This window comes from Mirounga leonina, unplaced genomic scaffold (assembly GCF_011800145.1).
Source record: "Mirounga leonina isolate KUSES-001 unplaced genomic scaffold, KU_Mleo_1.0 Mir_101595, whole genome shotgun sequence".
Lineage (NCBI taxonomy): Eukaryota > Metazoa > Chordata > Mammalia > Carnivora > Phocidae > Mirounga > Mirounga leonina.
This window is the reverse complement of record NW_023270158.1, coordinates 4882104-4906473: the sequence shown is the minus strand read 5'-3', so window position 1 is coordinate 4906473 and position 24370 is coordinate 4882104. Positions and strand designations below refer to the sequence as shown.

General features: G+C 45.1%; 1 protein-coding gene across 8 annotated transcripts in view; it reads left to right on the top strand.

Annotated features, from left to right (window-relative positions):
• Positions 1 to 24370, top strand: part of ADGRG2 (adhesion G protein-coupled receptor G2) — a 124676-nt gene that overhangs the window by 24424 nt on the left and 75882 nt on the right. For 6 of the 8 annotated variants that reach the window (XM_035000465.1, XM_035000448.1, XM_035000461.1 and 3 more), the window contains exon 1: positions 21918 to 21958. The exons of 1 other annotated variant lie outside the window; for it this stretch is intronic. The gene's annotated coding sequence lies outside the window, so the exon portion shown is untranslated. Of the gene's footprint in view, positions 1 to 21910; positions 21959 to 23200; positions 23328 to 24370 lie in introns of those variants that run through there. One more of the 8 variants, XM_035000472.1, reaches the window with a different exon arrangement.

Here is a 24370-nt window from a genome sequence, read left to right as displayed (position 1 = left end):
AAGCACCTTATGCAAAGAATCCTCTCTGTAGAAATGTGCCTATTCAGTGGAGCGGTATTTTGCTGTTAACTTTAACCATGAGCTTGAATTGAACTATGAAGAACAAGTAGAACAAATGACAATACAACTTGCCAAGACCTGAGCCAAACTAGGGACAAATATATGTGTTTCCTTGCAAGGTCCGCTGAAGCGATTCCTTACTGCTCCCCAGACGACTCCCAGCGAACCTGCATTTGCCAGGGTTGGGGGAGAGCAGGGCTCAAACACACACACACACACACACACACACACACACTCACTCACAATTAGTTGAGCTGCAACAAACCTCAAGTTCTCTTAACTAAACCTAGATCAAGCCAATAATTCATTTAGATTTTAACCAGCTATTTTGGAGATCGTTTTATAAGGCTTCAGTTCTTCCAAATGTTCACAACCCACAAATTTGGTTTTGGAAATACAGGTTTCCCATGCTACCCGAAAGTAGAGCATCCCTATGAAACCTTTTATAAGTCAAAATGGTGTAAAGCCAAAAGCGAGAGAAGCAATTAGCATGACAAAAAGTGAAGTGCTGGAACTCTCTCGGAAACTGTAATCCTATTTCCCTTTGGAAATAATCTCAAGGAATCTCAAACTTGAGTTTGAGTTCATTTGCAGTAGTTTTTCTTCCCCTTGGCTTTCAGGTACTCTTTCTCTGTTTCCTTTTTTTTTACTTACTGTCGATTTGCCCTTTTCCCCCAATAATATGTCCAATCTCTTCAAAATTGCTCCATTCCTTCATCCATGCATTCTTTCTACAAATACTGATAAAGTTCCTACTATGTGCCAGGCACTGGGGACTCGACAGTGAGCCAAACAGACAAAACCTCTGCCTTCAACAAAGCTTACTTTCTTTCTTTCTTTTTTTTTTTTTAAAGACTTTTATTTATTTATGAGAGAGAGAGAGAGCATGGGGGGGGGTCAGAGGGAGAAGCAGACTCCCCACTGAGCAGGGAGCCTGACCCGAGCCGAAGGCAGACACTTAACCAACTGAGACACCCAGGCGCCCAAAAAAGCTTATTTTCTAGTGGGGGAAGCCGATAATAAATAAGTAAAATAGACATTATGTTAGATGGTGGAGGAAAATGAATCAGAAAAGAGGTACAGGGAGCATTGAGGGATTGCAATTTTAAATAGCATTTCTCTAGATCAGGGGTTGGCTAATTATAATGGCCTGTGGCCCTCTACCTGTTTCTGTAAATAAAGTTTTATTGGCACCAGCCTCACCCGTTCATTTACAGATGGACTGCTCTCATGCTACAACGGTAGAGTTCAGTAGTTGCAAGAGACCATATGGGCTGCAAAGCTGAAAATACTATTTGGCCTTTTACAGAAAATATTTACTATCTGGCCCTTTGCAGAAAAAATGCAGATTTTTATATATTATAACTTTTTAGAATTAATGTCCATGTTGTGCTTTTCAGCTTCCAAACATTTTCACAAACACTGCTTCATCTGAGCGTTGCAGTGAGTGGTGCTGTGAGGTGGGTCTCAGTAGCTTTGTTTTACAGGTGACTGACTGGTGCTTGGGGAGGTTGCTGTGGTTGTCCAGGGCTGCAGACCTTGTCAGGTGGTGGCGTTTGACTCTAAAAGCTTGTGCTTTTTCCGGCTTAATTTCCTACTCCTGATGGTAAACACAACCTAGGTTTTAGCATCAGGAGCTTCCTAGCTTACAAAACACAGAAAGGCGATACAGAATGGGCATGAAGAGTGGGGGCTCTGAAGATTGGTCATCCAGATTCAAATCCTCACTCTACAACTTACCTCTGTGGCCTCAGGCAAGTTATTTATTTATTTATTTATTATTCATTCATTCATTCATTCATTTAGATTTTATTTATTTGACAGAGGTAGAGAGCACAAGCGGTGGGGGCAGTAGGGGGAAAGGGAGAAGCAGGCTCCCTGCAGGGAGCTTGATCCCAGGGTCCTGGAAACAGGGTCTGAGCTGAAGGTGGACGCTTGCCTGACTGAGCCACCCAGGTGCCCCTCAGGCAAGTTATTCAACCTCTCTGTTCTGTGCCTCAGTTTCCTTTTTTTTTTTTAAGATTTTATTTATTTATCTGACAGAGAGATAGCACAAGTAGGCAGAGGGAGAGGGAGAAGCAGGCTCTCCGCTGAGCAGGGAGCCGGACGTGGGGCTCGATCCCAGGACCCCAGGATCATGACCTGAGCTGAAGGCAGCCGCTTAACTGACTGAGCCACCCAGGCGCCCCCTCAGTTTCCTTTTCCATAAAGCAGTTATAATAGTATATGCCTTCTGGGTGGGGTGGTGATATCTCCTGGTTTGCTGGAGGCAGCCCTGATTTATGCCTGTTTTCTTTGCATTAATTAATAGCATCTCCTTTTACTCTTCAGTACCCCAGTCTGGACATTAAATTGTGTATGTACCCTAACTTGGATTGTTGCAGGGATTGAATTAGTATTAGGATCCTGCATTTACTAGACTTTGGCTTTCGTTTATCTCAATGCCATGCCAACCCATCACTTCATTTTCCTCTGACTCGGTTGGTTCCATTCGGTCCAGGCTGATTCGGGTCAGAAGTAAGCTGCCTGTCTGGGGAAACGGGCCATCCAGGGAGCCTACGTCCGGGGCCCAGTGAATTCTGCCTGCGGCAGCGCTCACCCGCAGCGGGCTTCCCGGCATCTTTCGCAGGCCACCTCTCAAAAACTGTCCCCTCCCACACGCACTTCCTATCCACTTCCCTGCCTTGATTTTCTACTGGATACTTATTACTAATAACCTATAGATTTAATTGAGCAGCTAATAATGTTTTTAGTGTAGTTTTGTTTTGCTGTAACTGGGATAGACCCCCCCCCCGAAATACACCATGCCTGTAAGAAGATTTATTTTCCTGTTTTTAAAAATAATGTATCTTTATTGTTAAAATTTTAGAAATTCCAGAAAACCTCAACGAAACAAATATAATCCAGCCTTAGTCCCACCCTTCCCCCTAGAGTTGGCATTTTGAGGTGGCCTAAGAAAGTAAGTTTACACCAGCTCTAGAGGGAGTACATTTTCTACTCCTATAACTTTAGCTAAGCAGCTCATAAACAGATGAAGCTTTACTGTGTTCTCTAAGTATTATAAATTTGATCCCTTTAAGATAGTTTCTCCTCTATATTTTCATCTGAAGCTGGTCTGAGAGAAAATATCAGATCCCTGATCTGGCCTAGTCCCAGCTCTAGAAGTAAAGAAAAAACATGGAGGAGCAGCTGAGTGAAAAGGAATATCCCCTCACTTGGAGTTAGGGTTTCCTGGCACGTCGGCAAAGCATTGCCTGACTCCTGCCAACACGAACATCTTAGTAGAAATGATCATGTAGTGACTTAGTCTCTCTTTGCTGGCTTTCTTTTTTTGTTTGTTTTTAAAGATTTTATTTATTTGTTTTTAAAGATTTTATTTGTTTGAGAGAGAGTGAGCGAGAGAGAGCTAGCACAAGCCACGGGAGGGGCAGAGAAGCAGAGTCCCCGCTGAGCAGGGAGCTCGGGAGCTCGATATGGGAAGTCCTGGGACCCTGGGACCGTGACCTGAGCCGAAGGCAGACACTTAAGCGACTGAGCCAGCCGCCCAGGTGCCCTGACTTTCTTTATAGTATGGAGCAAGTTGCACATTCTCTCGGTGTCACCGTCTCCTCTAAGAATGTGATTCATCATCTCCTGTGTTGGTTCACAGTGCTCTTTTAAAACCTATCATTGTTTCGGGCGCCTGGGTGGCTCAGTTGGTTAAACGACTGCCTTCGGCTCAGGTCATGATCCTGGAGTCCCTGGATCGAGTCTCGCATCGGGCTCCCTGCTCGGCAGGGAGTCTGCTTCGTCCTCTGACCCTATCCCCTCTCATGTGTTCTCTCTCTCTCATTCTCTCTCTCTCAAATAAATAAATAAAATCTTAAAAAAAAAAAAAGCCTAAAAAAAAACAAAACCAAAAAACAAAACACCTATCATTGTTTCATATATTTGTCCATTTCCATTTTTATTTGTTTGAGTGCCCCAGTGGCATGTAAGTTCCAGAAGGGCACAGTTGTATCTGTCTCGCTCACTGGTGTGTTCTTAGTGTGTCATGGAGTGCCTGGCATGTGATATTTACTCACTAAATATTTGTTGAATGGGAAGGCTCCTGAGCAGGGCAGGGCACGCTCACCCTCTGTGCGGCGAGGTTGTCCTCCACCGGCGTCAGGCTGGGGACGACCCCATGGGCTGCAAGAGAATGAACCACCCCCCCAACGTGGCCCTGGCCCCTCAAATACACTTTCTCTTCTAGTCTCCAAATGCCTTAGCGAATGACAAAGTCCACAATTCGACCATCCGAGTTGGTTTAAAGCGCCAATGCGTTTTGAGCCGGGCGGCTCATTAGGCCTTCACACTCAGGGATGGCGAGCGGATATTATTGGCTACATTCCTGGGGGGGGACTGTGAGTTCCTGGGGGCAACTGTGATGGGGCGGGGATGAGGAGCGGAACGCAGGGAAGGGAGGCAGAAGAGGGGCTGGACAGGGTGAGACGGCCCGGGAGGGAAGAGGGCAGACACAGGGCAGTGGGCCCACCGCCGACACAGTCTCTTCTGGGGAAGCATACTCAGTTTCCCCGCCCCGGCCCAGGCGTGTGAATCAGCCATTAGCGGGGTGCCGACACACTCAGCAGTTAGAGTGCTGTGCTCACTGAGAACCGATATTCTTGGGCACGTGCTGTGAGCCAGGCTCTACGCTGAGCGCTTTTCCTGTACTTACTCTTGCACATGAAGACTTCAGGACACAAATACAGTGATTAGCCCTGTTTTATGGGTAAGGAATCCGAGGTGGAGAGGCGTTGCATATCTGTGAGCACTGCGTCCTGCAACTTGTGACATTAAATATTGGCCATTCTTTTTTTTTTTTTTTAAGATTTTTATTTATTTAATTGACAGAGAGAGAGAGAGAGTGAGAGAGGGAACACAAGGAGGGGGAGTGGGAGAGGGAGAAGCAGGCTTCCCGCTGAGCAGGGAGCCCGATGCGGGGCTCGATCCCAGGACCCTGGGATCATGACCTGAGCCGAAGGCAGTCGCTTAACCAACTGAGTCACCCAGGTGCCCCAAATATTGGCCATTCTTATCATGACTCAGTAAAAGCATCTTGCTGCCTTCCTATACCTCCCTTTTTTCTGCAGTATCCTACATGTGAAAATGCTTTGTCAATTTTGTCAGTAATTTGCCATTATTACTATAGGATAAAGGCAGTTTATAATACTTCTGAATGTGAGTTTTAACAGTAGATATTTGGATATATTGTACACATGTTTTTACTTGCATGAGCATACTACATCTTTATTCAGGCAGGATCATTTTCATATCAAGTGTTATTTTTTAATCTATATTCCTTTTTTTTTTTGGAAGATTTTATTTATTTATTTGAGAGAGAGAGAGAATGGGGGGGAGGGACAGAGGGAGAGGGACAAACGGACTCTCTGCTGAGCAGAGAGCCCAACACAGGGCTTGATCCTAGGACCCCGAGATCATGACCTGAGCCAAGGCAGATGCTTAACCGACTGAGCCACCCAGAGTCCCCCTCCTTTTTTTTTTAAGATTTATTTATTTGAGAGAGAACATGCAAGCAGGGGAAGAACAGAGGGAGAGGAAGAGAATCCTCAAGCACTCCCACTGAGCACAGTCTGACTCGAGGCTCCATCCCACCATCTGATCCCACCATCTCTAGATCATGACCTGAGCCCAAACCAGGAGTCAGATGCTCAACCGACTGCACCACCCAGGCGCCCCTTTCAATCTGTATTTCTAACTATAATGCTGGTAACTACTCTTTATTGAACATTTGTTATGTGCTAGGGGTTGTTTTAGGTGTTTGTTTTTTTTAAAGATGTATTTACTTAGAGAGCGAGCGTGAGCACACTAGCGAGAGGGCAGGGGGAGAGGGAGAGAGAATCTCAAGCAGACTTAGGGCTTGATCTCATGACCTGAGCTGAAACCAAGAGCTGAAACCAGGAGCCGAATGCCCAACCAGCTGCACCACCCAGGCGCCCCCTAGCGGTTGTATATATACTTACACAGTTATGTGTCCCAGCGAGTGTGAGATGGGTACTACTGATATGCTCTACGTTTTACAGATGAAGAAACTGAAGTACACAGAGAGACTGACTTGCCCGAGGCTTTAGGGGCTCATGTCCCTTGAAATGACTGCCATTTACTTCATGAGTGGTCAGGGTGACTTTTCTTCACTATGCTTAACATTTCTTGACAGTTTACAGGGAGTTAGCAAGTTAGTGAATATTCCTGATGAAGCCCACTAGCTGTAAACTGACTTTGCCATTTTGGTCCATTTCCTTTCAACCTGACCCTTACCAAGAAGAACCTGGGAGACTGTCTGAAATATTCTGTTTCATATTCACCCTGAACTTTTTTTACTGCAAAATTTTCCGTCCATCCCCGAGACTAACCTATGTGACTGTTATACTTCAGATGAGAGAAATAATGTTTGCTTTTTCCCTCCGCATCCTGTTCATTACTCTTGTTGAGTCACTACTTTTACCAGCAGAAGGTTTTTGGCATTCCATATGCTGACTAGCAAAGTGTGGATTATTGGTCAACGTCTGGATGGCAGAAGGACTTGGAGTTGCTGCCTCTGGAGAGTGGCCTTTCTGCAGTCAACTTTGCTGACCCCTCATAAGAGTTCAAGGTCAAACTAGGTGGCACATCTGTTACCACACTCCTTTCCCTGCAGTGTATTTTTTATTTTAAAGATTTTATTTATTTATTTGACAGAGAGAGAGCACAAGTAGGCAGAGGGAGAGGGAGAAGCAGGCTCTCCGCTGAGCAGGGAGCCGGATGTGGGGCTCGATCCCAGGACCCCAGGATCATGACCTGAGCCGAAGGCAGCCGCTTAACCGACTGAGCCACCCAGGTGCCCCTCCCTGCAGTGTATTAAAGTGACTTTTAACCAGCAGGCTCACTGCATCTCACAGTTCATGGAGACTTTGGGGTCTGTCTGGTGGCAGGTGATCAGCTTTGAGAGTCGATTCCTTCATGAGTTATGCTCCCATTTTCCCAAAAGATCTGGGGAGTTTAGGTTCGTACTGGAAGGGGAAAAAAAATAATACTCCCACATCACTTGGAACACCTCAGTTTGGGAAAAATCATTAAAAAAATACTGTGAAGCCACCCATGCTGCATTAGTGCTGGAGGGTCATTTGGGAAAAGGCAGTGTTCAGACACTTGTGGGAGGTAGGACTTTTATGGGCTGTTTGTGTGTCCAGTTCTGCAGTCTTCGGAGGACTCCACTGGGGCTGTCAATGAAAACCATTGAATCTGTCAGGTGGTTTGCTAGCTTTCCTGGAAAAACACACTGACAAATCACAGCACTGGGTGGGTCCAGGGGGATAGTACTAAAAAAAGAAGAAAATGGATGGCCTGCTCTGGTGTGAGGCCAGGGCTTGGTGCCACAGCCAAGTTCGCCAGTGAGAGAGGAGTTTCCACCATCTCTGGCTTTCCCCACCCTATCTTACACCATCCAGTCTGCAAAAATAACTCCACTTCCGGGGGAGCCAAGTAGTCACTGAAGGCACCCTGAGCAAAAGGTAGTGTTGATGCTTTGAGAGAACATCCTGATGAGGGAGGAAACAAAATAAAACGAGAAGGCCAGTCTCAAATGGGAGATTTTCCTGGATGGACGAGAGCTGCTTGGAATGGCATTGACTTCCAGTTTCTAAGGAGCAGCCAAGCAGACCTCTACTATAGGCAAAATCCCTCCTTGGGAATCTCTTCTCCATCCCTCTCCTTTTGCCCTCTCCAAGTCAACAGCAGCTTCCCACTTCAATGCTCCTGTGTTGTCCATTCCTGACCCCATTGGGCCCTCCCCAGTCATCCGTGCCTGTGGTATCCCTACTCACCAGCAAAGCTGACCTGATCAGGTAAGTCACACTTATCTGTTCATGACCATAGTAGTTGAAATTTGTGTTCTATAATGGGTTGCTAGACCTTAGAAAAAAGAATCCTTGAGAGGTGGTCTTTTAGACAGCAGTTAAAAACTAGGAACTTTTAGGGTACGAGAGGAGTCCTACTCTAGGCAAGCTCTCGCGGGCCTTCCAGGTCACCATCATCTTCAGTCCCTCTGATAAAGAACATCTTTGCATCCTCACAGCAGTGTTCTTTTGACTATGAGCATGTGGTATGACACCATTCATCCATGCGGAGGAGTTGACTGGAGATGGTTCTTTCCTTCACAGAACACGTCCGTCTATCCTTTCCCTGTGCAAACACAGACTAGCCTTAATTTTGAAGAGTCTTAATTCGAAGCCACAACTAACTGCAGGTGATGTGATCAGCTGTCCAAGGCTACTGAAAGGACAAGTGGAGGACTGAGAAGTGACGGCTGGGTTTGGCCAGGTGGAAGTCATGGGTGACCTTGATAGGAGTGGCCCAGAAGGCTGACTGAAATTCATTCAAGAGAGGCTGGAAAAAAGAAGTGGAGAGACCGAGTATGGCCCCGAAGTAGGTTCCGTTAAGGACTAGCTTAGGAAAAACTTTGCTTCCTCAAAGGATTTTTTATTTTTTTAATATTTTATTTTATTTTATGTTTTAAAGATTTTATTTTTTATTTGACAGAGAGAGACACAGTGAGAGAGGGAACACAAGCAGGGGGAGTGGGAGAGGGAGAAGCAGGCTTCCCGCTGAGCAGGGAGCCTGATTTGGGGCTCGATCCCAGGACCCTGGGATCATGACCTGAGCCAAAGGCAGATGCTTAACGACTGAGCCATCCAGGCACCCCTCAAAGGATTTTTTTAAAAAGTATTTTATTTTTAAATAATCTCTACACCCAATGTGGGGCTCACAACCCTGAGATCAAGAGTTGCACGCTCTACCAACTGAGCCAGCCAGGTGCCCCAATCTTGAAGGATTCTTTTGTTTTCTTCTCTTCATGGATAAGAGTTCAGAATGGAATATGACTGATTTTTTTTTTTTCTATCTGGACACCAAAGAGCCACATTTGTGCTTTGATAATACAAATAGGAAGGCCTTAGGACCTAGTTATCTGTTTTATAGTTCCCCTCCTTGGTGGACCTCCTTCTCTGATATTTTTTCAAGATTTTATTTATTTATTTGAGAGAGAGAGAGCAAGAGAGACAGCAAGTGGGGGCAGGGAGAGGGACAAACACACTCTGCCCCGAGTGCGGACCCCAACATGGGGCTCGACCCTAGGACTCTGAGATCATGGCCCAAGCTGAAATCAAGAGTCGGATGCCCAACCAATTGAGCCACAGGCGTCCCCCTCCTCTGATTCATATATTCTCCTTGAAGCTATTTTTCTTTGTGGGGGGTGGGGCATACAGAGTGCCATTTTGTCATCTGTAGTCTTGGTTGTTAATTACCTCTTGGCCTCCATGGAACAAGTAGGGTCTCTAAATAAAAATATTACTAGAGATTCTAAGACACAAGCCCAATGTGAAATTCTTCTCTACCTCTCCAGAGACCTCTCTGAGGACAGGTGCAAGGACAGAATTTTAAGATGCTAAGGATAAGGGGGATGAGGCTGGAAGGCAAGAGCTGAAAAGAAGGGCCTGTGTACCTACCACTCAGAGCTCCAGAATTGGTTTCCTGCTCTTCCCACATCAGTCTATGCGCCTTCCCCTGTGGCATTAGGAAGTGTCTTTTTTTTTTTTTTAAAGATTTATTTATTAGAGAGTGTGTGCATGAATGGGGGGGTAGGGGCAGAGGGAGAGGGGAAGCAGACTTCCTACTGAGCATGGAGCCCAATGAGGGGCTCGATCTCAGGGCCCCGAGATCACGACCTGAGCCGAATGCTCAGAGTCGGATGCTTCATCGACTGAGCCACCCAGGTGCCCCCAAGCTCATCTTTTTAGGGCTGGTTTCTGGTTAATTTTACCCACTCTGGTTTTTTCTTTCTGTGCCCCCGCCCCCAATTAGGCCTTGACTGTCTACTAGGCTGTCTTTTGTTGTTGTTTTTACCTGACTCATTTCCAGGTTGTCTCACAGGGACTGATGTGAGGGGAAAGGCTGGGAATTGATGCTAACGCTATAGAGATTATATGTGGCCACAGAAGCCAAAAGCACTCGGAGGAAGCATCCCGTACACTTGAAAGCTAACAACAGTGGAATGCTGGGGCACTGCCGGGGCCAGTAGGGGAGCTGCAGATGGGACTACCAGAGGGGCCGTGGCTGTGGCAGGAAGGCACTCTGGGCCATGTGTGCAGAAGTCCGAGGAACTGGGCTCTAGTCCACACTTGGCCACTTACTAGCTCTGAGCCTCTCTTGCCTCAACTGAAATCGAGGCTCTGCCTTCCACTGGCTCATATTTAATAGCCAGTCCAGACGCAAGGCCCATCAGCGCTCCCTTCCAAATACTTCTCAAATATGTCTGTTTTATCACCACCACCACCATCCTCAGCCAAACTAGCATCTCTCTTCTCAGATATGATCATCCCTTCTTCATTGGTATAGAGCCGGACCATCTACTGCCCATGGGCCAGATCCCACCAGCCCCTTGGTTTTGAAAATAAAGTTGCTTTGGCACACAGCCACACCCGTTCGTTTACATTGTGTCTGTGGCTGTTTTTTTTTTTTTTTTTTTTTTAAGATTTTATTTATTGTCAGAGAGAGAGGGAGAGAGAGAGAGAGCGCACAAGCAGGGGGAGAGGCAGAGGGAGAGGCAGAGGCAGACTCTTCCCTATGCAGGGAGCTCAATGGGGAGCTCGATCCCAGGACCCCGGGATCGTGACCTGAGCCGGAGACAGATGCTTAACCAACTGAGCCACCCAGGCGCCCAAAAGATTTTATTTTATTTTATTTTTTTTTATTATTTATTTATTTGAGAGAGAGAGAAGGAGAGAGAGAACACATGAGAGGGGATAGGGTCAGAGGACGAAGCAGACTCCCTGCCGAGCAGGGAGCCCGATGCAGGACTCGATCCAGGGACTTCAGGATCATGACCTGAGCCGAAGGCAGTCGCTTAACCAACTGAGCCACCCAGGCGCCCCAAGTGGCTGTTTTCTTGCTGCAGTGGCAGACGAGTGGTTGCCCCAGAGATCCTGTAGCCTTCAAAGCTAGAAATATTTACTATGTGGCCCTTCACAGGAAAAGTTTGCTGAGCCCTGGGAAAACTGATTTGTATAATTATTTTGAATCTTCCTCCTTTTCTGATCTCTTAATTCTATTGTGCGTGTGTGTGTATGACATAAATCTATAGTTTCCCTTTCCTTGATTATACATCTTACTTTGAATTTTTGTTTTATCGAATTGCTCAGACCTTCAGAACAGTATTTGAGATGGAGAGCAGAAATCCTGAACTGGAACCCCCACTTCCACTCTGTCCCCCTCTAATCCATTTTCCACTCAACAGCCAGAACAATCTTATCAAAATGTGAACATATTACCCTCGGTTTAAAATCCTTAAGTGCCTTTCCATTGCTCTGAGAACAAGACACGAATCCTCACCTTGGCCACCAAGAGCTGGTATGAGCTGAGTCTTGCTCCTTCGGCCTCATCCCTGAGTGCGCCCCCGGACCTCTGTGTCCTGGCCTCTCTGACATGGTCTTAGGTCCTCTCATGGGTCGTATTCTCTCCTGCCGCAGTGCCTTTGCACACGCTGCTTCTACTTTGTATGGTCTTTCCCTGCCTCTTTTCTGGGTTAACTCCTTCCACTTATCCTTTGGGTTTTAGCATCACTTCCTCAGGGAAGCTTCATTGACAACCCCCCCCCCCCAGGTCAAATCCCGCTGTCTTCACTCAGGGCCACAGGCTTTTCTTGGTGGCACTTACCACAATTGCAGTTTTGCATTTCTTGGTGTTAATTTTTGGTATCACATCTTTGTTTCACCACCAGACAATAAACTTCCTGAAGGCAGGACTTAATTTTGCTTTCCAGTGTATCCCCACTACCCAGCATGGGGCTAGGAATTTGCTTGGCAGCTACTCTGTAAACATTTGTGGGCCAATTGAGATAATGTATGTAAAAGCAGCTTGCTTATCATAAACTACTATACAAATGGAAGGAGTTATTACTATTAGCAGATGGGAAGGAGCAAAAGTAATTCTCTCTAAACAGGGAGGCTCTATAGACAGTTTTAGAACATAGGAAGGGAAATATTAGAAGATGTTTGAGGCAGCAGTCTTCCTGTGCTCTGCCAACGGCAGCATTAAGAAATTGAGAAAAATCTTGGGCGCCTGGGTGGCTCAGTTGGTTGAGCGACTGCCTTCGGCTCAGGTCATGATCCTGGAGTCCCGGGATCGAGTCCCGCATCGGGCTCCCTGCTCGGCGGGGGGTCTGCTTCTCCCTCTGACCCTCCCCCCTCTCATGTGCTCTCTCTCATTCTTGCTCTCTCAAATAAATAAATAAATCTTAAAAAAAAAAAAAAGAAATTGAGAAAAATCTTAGAAATCTGTACCAGAGGGTCTACTTCCAATTTACACTCACTGATGGAAACCATTAAAATTTCCATCCACCTGACATTTTGGTGCTCAGTTTAGAAGTACATTCACACATGTCCCTAGAGAAGGAAAGAACTTCTCCAGGGAATCCTAAGGGAGAGAGTTCCATTTAAAACATCTCTCTCTCTCTTTCTCTCAGCCACACACACACACAGACACACACACGCAAATATTTATCCAACCCTGACATCTAATTTGACCTTTCTAAACATTAATGTTGTAACCACAAACAAATGGTATGTTCCAGGCCAGCAGGGAAAAGTAAGCTTTTAGAAAGTCTGAAAAAACATCATTCAGAGGAAAAATAAGTTAGAAAGGGAATAAAGTGCACACTATAAATATGGAAGTGGAAAGAAAAGCATCTTAAGAAATGACCTTCTGTCTTCTGAGTACTGAGTGGTTTGATGTCATTAGCAAGATGATCCTATTGATTGTCTTTTATTCGTGTAGTAAACAAATGGAAATCTAAGCATTTTACCACTCACAATGCATTGTTTCCTGTAGTTATAAATATATTTTCTGCTTACTTAGCCTGAGGAGCCATTTGAGAGAAGGGGTCTTGGGCTATGCCCTTTAACCCTTGGGTGTCTGACTTGAAAGGTCCATTTTCTTTTTTTTTCTTAAAGATATTCATGTATTTATTTATTAGAGAGAGCACGGGGAGGGGTAGAGTGGAGGGAGAGAGACAAGCAGACTCCACGCTGATCTGTGGAGCCCAGTGTGGGGCTCGATCCCACGACCCTGAGATCATGACCTGAGCCAAAACCAAGAGACGGATGCCCAACACACTGAGCCACCTAAGCACCCTGAAAGGTCCATTTTCTTATGGCACTTCCCCTCTGGTGTGTAGAGGGGAGGGCTAGAACACCTCAGTAGCCCACTCAACGGGTCACAGTGACAAATGACTCCCCCAGGGAGATTATCACCAGCAAATGTTCAGAGATGGGCTGCAAACTCTGCCAAGAGTCTACTTTATGGCCTGCTGGTCCCTAGAAACATCTTGCATCACTTTATGAGTGGGGCCATTGACCTTGCAAAGTCTGCAGAGTCGGAGTGAGTTAGAGGCAAAAAGGAGGCGGGCTGTGAATGAGAACTAGCCCAGGCCAGTGGCTTGTACTGATGTGTCCCAAATGGGTACTTTGTATTAGGAGAAAAAGAAAGCAAGAACCGTGGGGGGTGGGAAATAACGAAAAACAGGAAGGGTAGAGAAGGGAGAGAAAGAATGAAGAGGAAGGAGAAGAAGAAAGACTTGGTATATAAATTGGCTTTTCCTGTGTAACAAAACACCCCCAGATTCAGTGGCTTAATAGAGCCACAGCCATTTCCTTAATGCTCAGTTCTGGAGTCTGCACTTGGCCTAGGCTCAGCTAGATGGTCCTGCTGGTCTCAGTTGGGCCTCATTCATGCACCTGCAATCAGCTGCCAGTCAGCTCGCTGATGGTCCCTGGGGGTTGGCACAGTGGTGGTGACTGGGCATGTGCTTTCGCCATCTGGCAGGCTAGCTCAGGCTTGTGTATGTGCTTACATGGTGGTTCAAGGTTTTAAGAGCCGTAAGACAGTGCAAACTTCCATGCTCAAGCACTTTTCAAGCTTTTGCTTGTATCACATTTGCTAATGTCCCATTGGGCATAGCAAGTGGCAAGGCCAGCCCTTTCAGGGGGTGGAGACATAGACTCCACCTCTTGATAGGAGGACTTGTAAAGTCACCTTGCAAAGGGACAAGCATGCTGGGATAGCAAGGATGTATGGCTAGTTCTGCAATCTACCACCAAAGGGAAGGACTAGAAATTTCTTTTGTGGCCACAGTTGGCAGAGACACAACAGCGTAGGGATTGAGTGTGAGGCTCTCACAGTGAATTAAAAAATGGTATATATTTTTTAAAGATTTTATTTATTTGAGAGAGAGAGGAGAGAAGTGAGAGAGTACAAGCGGGGAGGAGAGGGAGAAGCGGGCTTCCTGCAGAGCAAGGAGCCCGATGCGGGGCTTGATCCCAAGATGCTGGAATCATGACCCAAGCCGAAGGCAGACGCTTAACCAACTGAGCCACTCAGGCGCCCCTAAAAAATGATATTAATATATCACCAGGTTCCTATCTTCCACACTTTATCTGTCAAGTATGGCTGGATAATAAGGTAACTTCTTACTCATTTCCAGTGGGAACAATGAAATCTTTATGGGCAAAAGTTTCTTTGTCTTTTACTCCCTGAAATTGGACTAAGGGACAGTTAAGTGTTTAGTGCATCTCATGTGGCAAATATATTTGGAACAGAAAGATTTTAACGCACCATACTTTATTTCTAGCCCCAATATGGTATCAAGTGTAAAACAACAAAGGAGAAATTGATGTGGTGGTTTTTTTAGTTGCTTGGTGGAACCCACCCTACCAGCACAATTATTTGGTTTTTATCTTCATTTATGTATGTTTTCATTGTATTTTATTTCGTTACTGAAAATGCAATATCAAAACATAGTTTAAGTAAAGAAAAATGCCCAGCATTTGTTACTACCCAGTGGGAAGAGAAGTTAAGAGAAAGTATCAGGTATGACAATTTGGATTGATTTAAGGTTGTGATAGTTACCTAAAATTCAGTTTTCCTGGTGAAATGTTTTCAAAGAAATGGAAGATGGTTTACCTCAGGTTAACTTTGTATAAATATAGCTTACCGTAAGCCTTGCATTAAAAGTGTTCTTCTTGTGAAACCGTACACTACTGCCCTGTGAAAGAATTAGTTGCTATATCCTTGCATACGCATTTACTTTTCAGGTGGTAATTATTTGTACGCTAAAGCAAGTCATGCCCTGTTTTGAAACACCTTTATTCCACCATGTCCAGTGGCCGGCTGTGGGCGCCTCCCTCGGAGGGTTGGGTCTGGTTATCAGGGAGTCATTCCAAGGTGGGTCTCTCATCATGTGGTCTTCAGTACTGCTTCTGCAGCTCTGGACAGAGGTAACCATCTACATTCTAGGCCCTGGAATAGTTTGGCAAGTGTCAGGCTAGGTAAGGGGAGGGGAGGAAAAGAGGGACAACCGTAGGATGGAGGAGAGAGAAAGAGTACGGGTATACTTCAGAGATACTGTGGGTTGGGTTCCAGGCCCCCACAACAAAGCAAGTCAAATGAAGTGTTTGGTTTCCCAGCACGTACGTAAGCAATCTTTATACTACAGCGTAGTCTATTAAGTATACAATAGCATTATGTCTTAAAAAACGTTGTACATACTTAATTCAAAAATACTTTATGGCTAAAAAATGCTAACCATCATGTGAGCTTTCAGCAACTTGTAATCACTGATCACTATAACAAATACAATAATAATGAACAAGTTTGACATATTGTGAGAATTACCAAAATGGGACATAGAGACACAAAGTGAGTAGATGCTGTTGGAAAAATGGCGCCGATAGACCCGCTCGATGCAGGGTGGCCACAACCCTTCTGTTTGTTAAACAACAAAAAACCACAAACCCCCACAAAAACAAAAACAAAAAACTCCCCCCAAGCCCCATAGTATCTCTGAGGTGCAATAAAGGGAGGTGCAATAAAACTGAGTTATATTGGGCGCCTGGGTGGCTCAGTTGGTTAAGCAACTGCCTTCGGCTCAGGTCATGATCCTGGAGTCCCGGGATCGAGTCCCACATCGGGCTCCCTGCTGTCTGCAGGGAGTCTGCTTCTCCCTCTGACCCTCCCCCCTCATGCTTTCTCTCTCTATCTCATTCTCTCTCTCAAATAAATAAATAAAATCTTTAAAAAAAATAAAAAATAAAAAATAAAACTGAGTTATACCCGTAGAAGGGAAAGAACAGAAGAGAACAGTGGGGAGAGGGGAGGAGAGAAAAGAAAGCTCTGAGTGCTGCAGAAAAAAATAGCCTGGTGCTAACGGTTGCAAGAGAGTCTCCACCAGCTACTTTTCCTGGCCTGGTTTATTCCATCTCGGCACGAAGCCTCACCACAGGGACTATGAGGTCATCTTTTTAGATGTTTCAGAAAGCAATTCCAAAAGTGTTCTCATAGTCACTTCTACAGTAGAACAATGATCACTACCAGGACATTCTTCCTCCTGATTAACTTACTTCTGGGGCCATGGTTTAAGCCCGCTTTTCGACATCCTCTCTGCCTGTGGTAGAGCTGGAGAACACCTAGCCGCCATTTTCTTTCTGCGAGAGCTTTGTGTACTTAGCAGCTATCTTCATAATCCACCACAGCTCCCATGTGGACGTGCAGTTTGACTTTTCTTCCCCCAGCCTGTTCAGATTATATTTTTAATATGTTCAGTTGCTTTTCTGCTCCATCTCTCCAGGGTCCCTCCTGGCCATCCTCTGCTTCGCTCTTCATGCTTCAGCAACATCCAACTGATTCTAAATCCTGCCCACTCCATGCCAGTCGTTGGCTCTGTGTCTTGGTTTAGGCTATTTCTTCTCTGGAAAGCTCTTTCCCATTTCTTCGCATAAAGGGCTTTGTGCATCCTTTGGGATGCAGCATGACTGTTACCTCCTTGAGGAAATGCTCCTAGATCCATTTCCCTGCACGGTTTACTGTCCTTCCTCAGAGCTCCTGCTGTGCCTGTGACAGAGCCCACAGCTGGTTCATATGGCACTTCCAGAAAACTTGACATTCTGGATTCAGGCTCTGTTGATTCTCTTGACCAGGCATCCTTGTGCAAGGTGCAACCTGCGCAACCATATGGAGAGGCCCTGTTATTGGCATGTAGTAGGTGTTCGGTAAATGTTTGCTGAATGAAATATCTTTAGAATTTTCCAAAGCTTTGTCACAATTGAACTCTTCTTGAATGGTGGCATCTAGAACTGAACACACCAGTCTGTGTAGGTAAAGATCTTACTAGGTTGGGTCTGACCAGCAATGGGGCCACCAGAAAGTTCTAGAATCACTCTTTTTTCTTTTTTAAGATTTTATTTAATTATTTGACAGAGAAAGAGAGACAGCGAGAGAGGGAACACAAGCAGGGGGAGAGAGAGAGGGAGAAGCAGGCCTCCCGCCGAGCAGGGAGCCCGATGCGGGGCTCGATCCCAGGACCCTGGGATCATGACCTGAGCCGAAGGCAGACACTTAATGACTGAGGCACCCAGGCGCCCCGAGTTCTAGAATCACTCTTGTTCGTTCCTTGATGGTAATACGTACTACTCTATAGTCAAGAACCTGCATATCCCTGACCTTCTCCTGTATATGCCCGCAAACCTAACTTTCACCATCATCTCTATCTGTGCAATTTGCTTTTTCTCCTAGTGTGGAGAAGCTTCTCTTTGCTTATTTCTGCCCTTGTTCCCAAATTATCACAACCTCTTTGTTCTCTGGTTGTTTCTTCCATGGTGGTGTCAACACCAGAAACTGTCAGCCACTCTGCCCCTCAATCTGGGCCACTAGTTAATCGTTAGGTTTCATATTAAGTACTGAGTCTTTCAGGATGCTGTATGTCACCAGCGGGGTTTTTTTGTTTTTGTTTTTTTAGTTTTTTTTTACTGATCCTTGGACCAGCATCGTATTACCCCAGAGGGCCGCGGTACAACCGTCTGGGGCTGGCTGACTGTTACCTGTGTACTTGGCCTGTTTTGCTGATTATCCCCAGGATGCTTGGGCCCTGTGGCTGGCACCCGGGGCCTCTGATCAGGCTCTGAGCACAGGAGTCCTGATTCTTGGATGTGGCTTGCTTCTCTGAGAGTTTACTCAGCGCTGGAGCAGGGCTTGAACTGCATACAGAGATCATTTCCTTCCCACCCAAGCCCTCCCCGCCCCCCCCCCATCCCGCTCACTCTGGTATTACCCTGGCTTTTAGCCAGTTTGATAAATAGAGGAAGTTGGATGCATTTCCAGCCTCCCTGATGTCATGGTTTGGGGCAGTCTGCAACTGGGGGAGGTTTCAGTTAATCCTAGCAATTGGTGAATTTGCTGTTCTCCTCTGAGCAGTTTCTCTGTTTTGTGCCATGTGTCCTTTTGTGACTTGCCCTTTCCTTTCAATGATGTAAGAAGCCCAAACATTGGCAATCACTAATGTTTTGTTCCTGGAGGCTGGTGCTGATTGGGTCCTGATTCCTGTTTAGTTTCTGTAGGAGATAAAGGATGGTGGGTTTGTGGTGACAGTGGCCAGGAGGGACCCCAGGGGCTGAAGGATGTGGAGCTCTTTCGTTAAGTTGAGGCCTCTTTGTCCATCAGGCATTGCACATCATTGCTTTTGACATTCTCTTCCACAACTTGCTCAAGTGAGTTTCTGCTCCCCGGCTGGGAAGCTGATTTCTTGGCTCCGCAACCAGGAGGCTTTGTGCTTTCATTGGGGCCTTTCTAATTGGATTAGGGCTGGGCCAGGGGAGATGGCCTCCAGCTGAGCGAGTGATGGCATTACCTCCTAGTTAGCCTCCCTCAGAGCTTACTTGGGAGCTCTTTCTGGAGAACCTGGATGGCTTGGTCCTCTGTCTCTTCTGCTTTTCTTTGCTAGAAGAAATATATTTAATTGCATAAGTAATACACAGATATGTGTCTTGTGTTCTCTTGGGCTTCATCTTCCCCCCCCCCCGTCACACTGCTTTCTGTGGAGGCTTGGTAGGTTTCCTTCCAGGCTTTTTCGTGTGCATTCTTACTTGTCACTACATAAATAAGCATGCATATGTATAGCTTTTCTTGTTTCTTAACAGATCCTAGTATATGTATTATTAACAAACTTGATTTTTTCTTTTGGTTTACACGTATTCACAACAATCTCTATATGTCAACATGTAGATCAACTTCATCTTCTTAAGCATTATTCCATAATATGGATGGACCATCATTTATTTAACTATTCATCTACTGATGGAGAGAGACTTAGGCTTTTTTCCCCAGTCACATGAAGCTGCAATGACAGCTTTTTTGTGTGTGTCAGTATTTCTGTAGGGACAACCTCTGGAATGAGAATTTCTGGATCAAAAGGTATGCACACTTAACATTGCAAAGCCTAGCTACACTATTCTCTCTTAGTTGAGGTTTCCTTTCTTTTCTTTTTTTTTTTTTTTTTTTAAGATTTTATTTATTTATTTGACAGAGCACGTGCGAGAGCACAAGCAGGGGGAGCAGCAGAGGGAGAGGGAGAAGCAGGCTCCCCACTGTGTAAGGAGCCTGATGCTGGTCTCGATCCCAGGACCCTAGGATCATGACCTGAGCCGAAGGCAGACGCTTAACCAACTGAGCCACCCAGGTGCCCTAAAGTTGACACCAACCGTGTATGTGAGTGTTCATTTCCCCACATGCTCTACAGCTTTGGATATTTCTAGCATTTTACATTTCTTCATCCAGTGGGCAAAACAAACTTTATTGTTGTTCGACTTCTTTTTCTACCTGAAAGTACTCCAAAGGGGCAAAGAGAGCCTCGTGTTGTTTATTAATAAACTTGGTGACCATGAACCATGAAGTGTTTCATTGTGGCTGTCAGTAATGTTTTGAAGAGGCAATGTGCTTGAGGTATGAAATATCATCAAAAATCCCTAGGTAGAAAATCTTTGTTTGCACAAATGTGAAGTGAAATTATTTCCATACTCAAGTCGCATTCAATTTGTTTCTTTGATTATTTGAATGCTTTTCAGTTGTTAATCCTACATTCATTCCACATTGAGCACTGGGCCATGTGTTTGTAATTTGTTCATTCTAGGACAGGATGACATGCTTGGCCTTCATTTTTGTCTTCTTTAAACATTGCTTAATGAAGTTTTTCTGACATATCAAGCTTTATTAAGAACCTTTTTTTAAAAAAGATTTTATTTTATTTTATTTATTTATTTATTTTTAAATTTTATTTTATTTATTTGAGAGAGAGAGAGAGTGAGAGACAGAGAGCATGAGGAGGAGGAGGGTCAGAGGGAGAAGCAGACTCCCTGCCGAGCAGGGAGCCCGATGCGGGACTCGATCCCGGGACTCCAGGATCATGACCTGAGCCGAAGGCAGTCGCTTAACCAACTGAGCCACCCAGGTGCCCCAAAAAGATTTTATTTTTAAATAATCTCTACACCCCGTCTGGGGCTTGAACTCACAACCCCAAGATCAAGCGTCACATGCTCCACCAACTGAGCCAGCCAGATGCCCCAAGAACTACTTTTTGTTTTTTGGTAAAGAACATATCAGGGGTGCCTGGGTGGCTCAGTGGGTTAAGCGCCTGTCTTCGGCTCAGGTCATGGTCCCAGGGTCCTGGGATCGAGCCCTGTGTCCGGGCTTCCCGCTCAGCCGAGAGTTTCCTCCTGCCTCTCCCTCTGCCTCCCCCCTCATGTTCTCTCTCTCGTGCTCTCTCTATCTCAAATAAATCTTAAAAAAAAAAGGACATATCACGATCAATAGAAACTCACCCTGACTCCTTATTTCTTCTTTGTTTTTTGTTTTTTTTTAAAGATTTTATTTATTCATTTGAGACACAGATATACAGAGAGAGAGAGCATGAGCAGGGGAGAGGCAGAGGGAGAGGGAGAAGCAGGCTTCCCGCTGAGCAGGGAGCTCGATGTGGGACTCGATCCCAGGACCCCAGGATCATGACCTGAGCTGAAGGCAGACGCTTAACCATCTGAGCCACCCAGGAGCCCCTTTATTTCTTCTTTGAATTCATATCTTGGATTCTTCCTTGAGCATTGAACTTCTGTCTGTTGACTGAAACCAGAAGTAGGTCATTTGGTTCCAAGATTACCTATAGATTGTTTGCTCTCGTAACTCTTGATTTGAAAATCATTATGCCTGTATTTCACATGAAGGGATACCATTGTGTGACGGGACTGTCCTCTTCGAGTTAATAGTTATACCAGTGTTTTGGTTTGGAAGTGGGCATAGTGGAATATTGTGAAAGATATAAGTCGGGTTGTCACCAATGTGCTCTGCCTTGGGTGGGCATACTCTTCCCTTCACTGGTATGCATCCGCCTTGTCCCTCACTCTTGTCCTTGCCAGTACCCCCACAACCCCTTTCAACTCTGAGCCAAACTTAACACTCAGTAGAGTTCTTTATTTGGCCCCTCTGTGGAGAAAGAATTCTGCCTCTGGTTTTAGGTGCATTTAGAGACATAAATGACCCAATTGTTGCTATCAAGGAGTTTAGGTTCTAGGGAAGTTAAGTCACAAAACCATGTAGAAGTAACTAACAAAGCATGGTCTCTACAAGGTACTACCTCCCCCCCAGATCCGATCACTACATTGTCCAGTGCCCCTGCCATGCTGTTAATGAAGCCTGAGACTGAGCAGTAATACACGCTCCTAAAACACTAACACGGCCAGCCCCAACACCAGCTTCAGGCTGGTCTTGCAGTTGAAAATGGGTTCTTTGGGAGCAGGCTTTGCTTCCTCCATTTCTTTTGTTATCTCTGCTTCCACGTTCAAGCCCTGTATACCGCAGGGGGTCTGCGGGCCACAGCCAACGGGCTGACGGGAGCTTGAAGCATTATAGTGCCAAGAGGGCCCACTTCACATTGATCTAGTTTTCTTTTTCTCATTTTCAGATTTGTGCAGAGTCTCTCCATCTTTTCTTTTGAATTTCCTGCTGCCAGGTGAGTGAGGCTTTTTTTACATGATAATGGTGTAGAAATAACATGTTTGGTTGGTTGGGTTTTTTTTCCCTCTCAAATGACCTCCCTTCATTTCAAATCCCTATCCCTTAACTACTGTATTCTTTTTTGTTTGGTTTTGTCTTTAACTCCTCACTCCTACTTGGAGCCTTCTTCTTCAGACATTTTCTTTTCTTTGCGTATTCTATTGTGCATCCATTTCTTCTTGCTAATCCAGTTGTTTTTTAAGAACTTTCAGAAGTGGGTACAGATTTTGAAGTCACTTGGTGCAGTGAAATCTGGGGAAGGAAAACGATTGTTTCCAGAGAACTCTTTGGGATTTGGTTTCACTCTTCCTCTTTCCTTCTTTCTCCCTGGACTGGCTTCCCTGTCTCCAACAGCTCTTCTCATGCTTTGAAATGGACTATTGAACGTTCTCTCTCTTTTTTAAAATACATTTGTTTTTTGTTTTTTTTTTAAGATTTTATTTATTCATTTGAGAGAGAGAGAGAGCACAAGCAGGGAGAGCGGCAGGCAGAGGAAGAGGAAGAAGCAGGCTCCCCACTGAGCAGGGAGCCTGATGCGGGGCTTGATCCCAGGACTCTGAGATCATGACCTGAGCTGAAGGCAGTCACTTAACCAACTGAGCCACCCAGGTGTCCTTGAACGTTCTCTTTTTTACTTAAAGTGCTGTGCCCATGCAGCTTCCAAAGGCTCCTCCCAACCATATTTCAGCTCCCAGCTCTCTTCTACACAGAAATTTTTAAACCACTACTGACTTACACTTCCTGTTTCCTTTGAGACTCCTAAATATTGGTTATTTCTGGGACTTCACTGGTATAAACAATAGAAATCTTATGACCAATGCAAGTATTAATTGCAATTAATAAAAATTATAATGATCCTGTTATAATTGAAATGATAAATAACAACATAGTTATTATGTTAAATGCTGATACGTTATTATTATAGATAAGGTTAAAATATCTGAGCAGAGTCACCCAGCTAGTAAATGGCCAAGCTGGGCCTTGAAGCAGGAGTTGGCATGGTGTGATGACAAAGGCCAGGAAGGGCACAGAATATTGGTGGGTGGTTTGCTTTTCTTAGTACCTCACTTCTAATCAAATAAGATCTTCTGATGATACAAACCATGTACTTCTGCCCCATCCCTGTCCCTATCCCCCAGTGTAGATCACCATCTTGAGGGTACTTTTAAGGAGAGTCTCCTATTTTTCTCCTCTGCAGATTGACGGAATTACCCTGCGGCAACAGATTCCAGACCAAATCAATTAAAAGTCTTTTCCGAGTGCCTGCTGTGGGTGGAGTTGCGTGCTGCTGGGCTTGGGGTGAGGTGGAGACGGAGTCTGTACAGGCAAGGATACTGTGTTCCGGTGCCTTGGTGTTCTTTTTGGGCTAAGTTGAGTCTCATGGACCATGACGAGAACGTTAAAAAAAAAAAAAAAAAAAAGTCACTATTTCTTTGGCTACACCAGTGACCAATGAATCTAAGTACATAGTAGCTATAAGTTCTCGAGGGCAGGAAAGATATCTGTCTTGTTTGTTGTAGTATCATAAGTCCCAAGCGTAGTACCTTGCATGTAATAGAACCTCAACACAGTTTTATAAACCAGATGGATGAATGTGGGAAATAATTCCCAAATCTATTTACATTTAGCACCGGAGTATACTGTAAACTTGTCTTATAATTCTGCTTGTAATAATAGCTAACACTTTTTGACTATACTAAGTCTTCATTATGGTACTTAATTTCATTTCTACAGAACCCTATGAGGTAGATTTTATCATGACCTCCAATTTTTAGATGAAGAATTGAGGTCCAGAGAGCTTAAGGAACAGGTGAAGGTTACCCTGTAAGTGGTGGAGCCCTGGGTTCGAAGGCAGGCCGTTGGCTCTACCAGGCATGCGCTTGTTCAACATACTTAACCATGCACTGGGAAAGGAGCCTGAAGAATGAGGGGAGAGACGAAGTGGGCTTTCGCTTTGCCTTGGGTCTTCACACATCGGGTAATGAAGAGGCTGAAAGAGGCTGGGCGATTGCAGGTAGGACAGTGGAGGAGTTTGGACATGAGTGAGGGAGTTGGAAAATATCGGGCCTTTCACAGAGTTTTGTATTTGTTTACTTTAAGTGCACAATTTATTTCTAATCTTGCACATCTGATAATGATTCACTTGTTTTATTGAATAAAGCTTCCCTCCACCCCCCGCTCCCCCCGCCGCATTAGAAAGCACTTAATGCTTATTAAGGAAATCATTTTGCACTGCAAAGACCAAACAAATCATGTCCTTCCATTTGCTTCTAGAGACATGAAAGCTTCATATTACCATCATGCTGGATGGTTCCCCATTGACCTGACTTTGTGCAATGACAAATGATACACAAAGCTGCCATTTTGG